Source organism: Suncus etruscus, chromosome 2 (genome assembly GCF_024139225.1).
Source record: "Suncus etruscus isolate mSunEtr1 chromosome 2, mSunEtr1.pri.cur, whole genome shotgun sequence".
NCBI lineage: Eukaryota > Metazoa > Chordata > Mammalia > Eulipotyphla > Soricidae > Suncus > Suncus etruscus.
Genome location: NC_064849.1, coordinates 27,574,136 through 27,580,958, shown reverse-complemented (window position 1 = coordinate 27,580,958; position 6,823 = coordinate 27,574,136).

The following is a 6,823-nucleotide window of genomic DNA, read 5'->3' as shown; positions in this document are numbered from 1 at the left end:
AAAAAAAGAATTCATAGGGGGATGGGGCCGGTGTCAGATCTAATGATGCTAAAGGCTTATTTCTGGATTCTTGGATAGGGATAACCCTGGTAAAACTTGGGGGACATATAAGTTGCTGATGATTCAAATCAAGACTTTCCTTATGCAAGACAAGTGTCTTACTTCTTGTCCTGAGTCTCTAGCCTTTCCAAGAATTCTTCACTTCCTGTAAGGTCTAAGAATTATCCATGTTGTTTTTTATTTTTATTATTATTTCTATAGAAAAGGTTCCACCATATTCCACCTAATTAATTGGTGTCCAAAAATAACATCAGGAGAACTATTGTGCACCTAGAGGTCCTGATTTAAACTAACAAACTGTGCCGAAGAACATGATTATTTTGCAGTTGAGAAAATGAAAAGAACCATGCCATTGTTGTTCTAACTGTTCTCAGCATAGTTGCAGCTTTTACAATTTGTTGGTTATTTATTTTTATTTGAGGGCCATACCCAATAATGTTCAGGGACTACTCCTAGCTTTGTGCTTGGGGATCTATCCTTGCCTTGGGGGATCATTTGGTGCTAGGAATGAAATTCAGGACCCCTACTTGGGAAGTATATACTAAGCCTGATGATCCTGAACCATTCCAGCTTCAGGATGTTTTTGATTTACCTCATGATTCACTTTATCACAATTTTGCTCTTAAGATTCCAGAAAAGTAACCCCAAACTTGTTGGACTTTTCTATAATAGTTATAAATTAGTCTTTTCTATTATTCTAGTAGGTGAAATTCTTTAAAAATAAATGTAAGACTAATACATTTTACTTGAATATTAAAATAAAATTTTAGAGTAATTCTTGTAAAAATTTAAGTAAAATTTTAATACTGATCTTTTTTTTAAATATTTACTTTAGCAAAACAGAAAAAGCAGAAAATGTAATCTGATAAACATCATTGAAATTCAATAAAGAATTATAAAATGATGCAATCTATGCCACATTTAGATTCATTTGGGTTCTTATAAGAACACCACAGACTCAGTGGCTGGTAACCACAGAAATGTGCTTATTTCTCTTAGTTATAGAAGCTGGGAAGTCCAGGGCAAGAACCTAGGATACTTAATTTCTTTAAGAACCCTTTCTGGTTCACAGAAGACTGTATTCTCTCAAAGAGGGGTCAGAGTGACTTTCCAAGCAATTATGTACCCTTCCCAATGGCACTTGAAGGCAGAGTACATGGGTGGGTTTTAATTTATGAGAAATCCCTTTTATGATTGATTCCCCCACCCATAGATTCTGTCTTCAAGCACCATTAAATTTTTAGTTTCAACATAAGATATGTGTGTATGTGTGTGTGTGTGTGTGTGTGTGTGTTTGTGTGTGTTTGTGCGTGCACCACGTGCTATCTATTTCTTTGAGGGCAGTGCATGCATGCATTCTATAGCAATTACTAAAAAAATAAGAAAAAATCAACCTATCTATAGCAATTACTAAAAAAATAAGAAGAATCAACCTACTGAGATAATTTGGGGAGAGTATCTATTCATTAATGATGAAACCAATGGAACTCAGTGGAGGGGTCACAATGACACTCCACAGAAGGGTTGGAAGCTGCTATAACTTTGTCTCAAAAATTCAGTCTTTTAACTACCAGAAATCCAGGCAGATAACTTCAAGGTAAACTATTATGGGAGCCCAGAAGTACTAATATTTTGTATCCTACTATTTGTATATCTTAGCAATAAGAGGAAATTTTAGCATATGGCATCCTGAGATTGAGTAGTTTTTTTTTTTTTTTTTTTTTGATGAGGCACTCTTTGTGCAAAGGGGTATTAGAGTATGATGCAGGAGCATAATTAGGAAAATGACAATTTTACCTAAGATGATCAAGTAATGTTGGTACAAGTTGATGCCCTCTATTTCCAAAGAGAGGGGCATTCATTAAGCACCTGATCTTTCATGACATTTTATAGCATTAGAATTATTCTTTAGATTCACTTTGATTAACAGTGAATCATATTTTTGAGTTTTTCAAATAATAGCGTGGAGTATTAGTATATAATTTCTAAGACTACCAATGCCTCTTACTCACTTCTTTCTTTTCTTCTTTTTCTCTCTATTTCTCACTCTCTCTTTTCCTTCCCATTAACTTTTCAGCTCCTTATGGTCCCATAGACCATCTCTTTCTCTTACTTTCTCATGTTTTTATTTGGTGTGTGGAGGTGGGTCATATTATAGTGGTACTCAGGCTTATTCTTGGCTTTGTGCTCAAGGGTCACTCCTAGCAGTGCTTAGGAGAAGATTTATGATGTCAAGAAACAAACTGGGCAAGGCCATCATTTTTGAAGTGCTGGTAGGGTGGCAATCTGACTTTCTTATAGAAGCATTAACAAGAAAATTTTTTTCTCTGTTTCCTAGATTTTTCTCCAAGTGGAAAATAGGAAATATTTAGACCATTTCCATAGAAAGAAACATCTAGCACTTTTAACTTGAACCTCACCTTTTTGCTGACTTTAGGGGTCTTCCAAAACTAAGTTCAAGTATTATGTTGTTTATTTCTTTAGTACCTCTGTTTCTTACCATCAGGTTCTCCAATAGCCCACAAAAGAAGTCTGTCATAATTCTCCCTGTTGATTGATACCTTGAGACAATCTACTTGTATGTGGCTTTTGTAGAAGAGTAATAGTTTAGAGCCGAATGAGGTTAAAAAAGCATTTGAAGTAGATGCAGGACTTCTAGAATCTTCAGAAAAGTGAGGGTTTTTTTTTTAATTTGAGATCACAATGATGCATATCACAAATAACATGCAGAATGCTTTATCAGGTTTGTGTCTTCTAAACTAGACAGTTTCCACTGTGTCATTAACAAATTATGACTGATATAAACTGTGGAAATTTTGAGTCATTATAAAATGCCAAAGAACTTACAGCATTGCTGAATGAAGTCAAATTATACCCAGCATAAGCATTGGTGTTGGACTTTGTACTATTTATTTTGTTTGAAATGTCATCTCTCAGATGAAGTTCTTGGTAGTATTAGCCTATTTGTTTAATCAAAACACTAAAAAAGACTGACTGAAAGAGTTTACCCATCATTTCAATGCTAGGTTAAGTATAATGTTCTAAGACTTCCATAGCAGCATGGAGTATAATTAATTATTTTTCTGTATCACCTTTTGCAAACTTTAGCAAACTGACAACAAATGTGTTTATTCTGCTTCTTAAACAAACAGATTTCCCTCCTGTGACTGTTTTCTTTGCAAAGAGAGAAAGTTTTATTTTTAACTACCTAGATGTTCTAACTTTTATGCCTGAAGGACAAAGATTTAAAATTCTCAACTTTAATTTGTTTTCCTTGGGAGATCAGTAATAGGAGCTAAAATTGTGGGCAATTTGGATCCAGAACAGAACTATATAGTAGTAGAATATCAGAGAAGTTATTATAAGAAATTGTGAGCACAAAAATTTGATCATTTCATTGTAACCCTTTTTTATTTAATAGCTCCAAGCAAAGACACACAAGAAAATAAAATTTAATAAAAGGCTACCCTCAAGCCAGAGGATTTCAAATACTATGTATCTTATTATAAATTTGTTTTTATTTTATTTTACATAAATATTTTAATATTGGGAAGTTAGAGAATAAATTTTAACTTGTACTTCAATATGCTGAATATATATTTCAGATAATTTGTTGACATTTTACTTTTAAATTTTATTGAGTGTATGGAGGGGTTGTTATTCCTGATGGTACTTAAAACTTATTTATGGCTCTGTGTTCAGGAACAACTCCTAAAAATGCTCCTGGATTCCTGGATAGGGGCTTGGAAGTGAACTGAGTTCAGCTTTTTAATGCCTGTTAACTCTTTTGCCTCAACAGATTAATTTATTAAAAACATAACAGTTATTCACTGGTGGCATCTAAATTAAAGATTTTCCCATTCCAGACTTTTCTCTTGAACTGGTTTTGTTTGTTTAGGCATTGGACCCAGTAAAACTCAGAGTCTATTTCTGACAGTTGTTTAGAAGCAACCCTTGAAAGTGCTTGGGGACCATCTGTAGGAACCAAGGTTGGAACTGGGGTCAGTCACATGCAATGTAAGCACCTTACTGCCTGTACTGTCTCTCCTGCCCTTCTCTTCCACTGTGAAATTACAGTCATTAGTTCAAAGTTTTTATACTAGAATACTTAAGAGTATCATAAATGTTACATGTCCAAGTAGAAATTTTTATTTCCTACCTGTAGTTGAATGGTGCCTTCCCAATCTTTTATCCACCCCAAATCTCATAAAATGACCTCATTTAGAAGAAAAGACTTTGAAAATATTATTTAAGACTTTAAGATGACGTCATTGTGCATTCGGCTGGTTCCTAAAACCAATGGCAGATGTACTAGCAGGACTGAAAATATAGAGGCTCAAAACAGGAGATAAGATCAAGTGAAGGTGATGTCAAATTTAACTGCCACAAACTAATAACCACGAGGAATCATCTGAAGCTCTGGCTTCCATGCAGCTTCAAGGAATAGTGAAATAATGCAATTTTCTTGCAATCTAGTTAAAACTGGAAGATAACGTGTTGAGTGAAGTAAACTACAAGAAGACAGACAGAATGATTTCACTTATCTGTGGTATATAGAATAACTGGATGAGGGAATTTATTGTAGATGCCTAGATCACCCTTGATTCCAGTCCCTAGGGAGGACAGGAAAGAAAATAAATCAAGATGTGAAGGAAGAAGGTGATAAAGGGGAAACAGAGAAAAAGGTTTCTGTTATATTGGTGATGTGACAGAATGGTATAACTAGACATCCAAAATATAGATTCAACAATATTGAAAACATGAGGTCTAACTGCAGCCGCTGAACTTTATAATGTGCCTAACACCATCAATAATTTTGTAGAGTTAAATTAATAAAAATTAGTTCTTTAAATTTTTTTTGTTTGTTTTTGGGGTCATACCCAGTGGGGCTCAGCGTTTGCTCCTGGCTCTACACTCAGAAATTGCTCCTGGCAGGCTCAGGGGACCATATGGGATGTTGGGATTTGAACCACCGTCCTTCCGCATGCAAGGCAAATGCTCTACCTCCATGCTATCTCTCTGGCCCCCTTTAAATGTTTTTTTTTTTAAAGAAAATAAGTAATCAGAAGATGAAAGAAGTAAGGATGACTTCTCCCTTAGTAACTTTGAAGAGAGTCTAACCTTCCTAATATCTTCATTACAGATTTTTCCCCTCCCAAACTGTGAAGGAATAACTTTCTTATGCTACTAAGACATCAGATTTGTGATAGCCTCAGAAAAGGCCTTCCCATCCCCAAATCTCTCAATATTCTACAATCTAGTAATAACAATTTCTTTGCAAAATTTTAAAGGCTTTCATGACTGCACTTTCAGAGCTAAAGTCCAGTTCATTAGTGAACTCTGTTGGTTTTATTTTCCAATAATCAGGGGAATCCAACCCCTTTCTTTCACTACTACTAACAATTGCCTCAGGATTTTTGCACCCTAACCAGGGATCTTAGCCTAGTTCTACTCATAGGAGCCTTTCTTGTATATATTCTGGATTCCTGATGCACTTGCCAGGATGACCCTGAAACTTTTTTTTAAAAAAGGATGGAGCTGGAGGGTATTAGGCTAAGTGAAATACATCAGACAAGAAAAACAAAAAATAGATGATTTTATATTGATGAGGTATTTAAAGGAAAAAAAGAAACAAGCAAATGAGCTAAAACTATCAACAAAAATTTAAATCATGAAACCAATTGAAGTGGTTATGAAAAGGAGTGGAGAAAGGAGGTGGGTTGGTCAGATTAAAACGGGACATTGTATGACAATGAATGGATTAGACGTTCAATATCATGCTTCATAGAGATGTTGATGTCTGATAATGCACTCTTAAAGCTTATGCTATTATAAATTAATATCACTTAAATAATTTTTAAAGATACTTCCTCTACTCACATTTCTTTATGGTATGGGTATTAAAGCCATTTACCCACTGAGGATTCATACCAATGTATCTGCCAACTCCTTGATTTGCCATCTCCAGGTGTTCAACTCATGTCCATTTGCTCCCTTTCCCCAACCATTGTCCTGCTTCCCTCCACTACATACTATGCTCAGTCACACTGGTCAATGCATTATTTGAGGGCTTCTGCATCCATTGTGCCTGTGGTTTGGAATGCACTCTCTGCATTCTCTTTATTTCTGCTCAAATATCATTCTGACTCCCCTATAAGAACAACTCTTAATACATCTGTCTCTTTCTTTTAGTTGTCTTTTATATAGCAATGATTGTTTGACCAGATATTCTACTTATTTTATTATTATTATTATTATTATTATTATTATTATTATTATTATTATTATTATCTATTTAACCCAGTGCAAAGCTAAAGCTCATCACAGAACAAGATGTCTGTTTTCTTCAGCAATTCTGTTTGTGTATCCCCAGTGCCTGGCATATGGAAAGCACTAGTAATCATTTATTGAAGAAAAGCCCAATTCAGACTTTATCATGAGACTTGTTTGTTGATAAACTATGAAAAATTACTCCAAACATCCAAAACTAGACTCTCTGCTTTCCTAAAAATCTATGAGATTTTTATAAATTATAAATTTTATCCTAAAAAAATCACAAAATATCATTTTGCTAAACGATTATATAGTGGATTTATAGATTAGTATTTGATTTTTGTGTTATATTTAAAAATAATCAGATAAGTCAAGAGGTAAACATATTTTACCTCTTCTTTCTGACTTCTATCTGAAATTCTTCATTTAGGCTTTTCATTTAAAAATACTGTGAACATATAAGTTAACCCCGTTAAAACATAGCAGACCT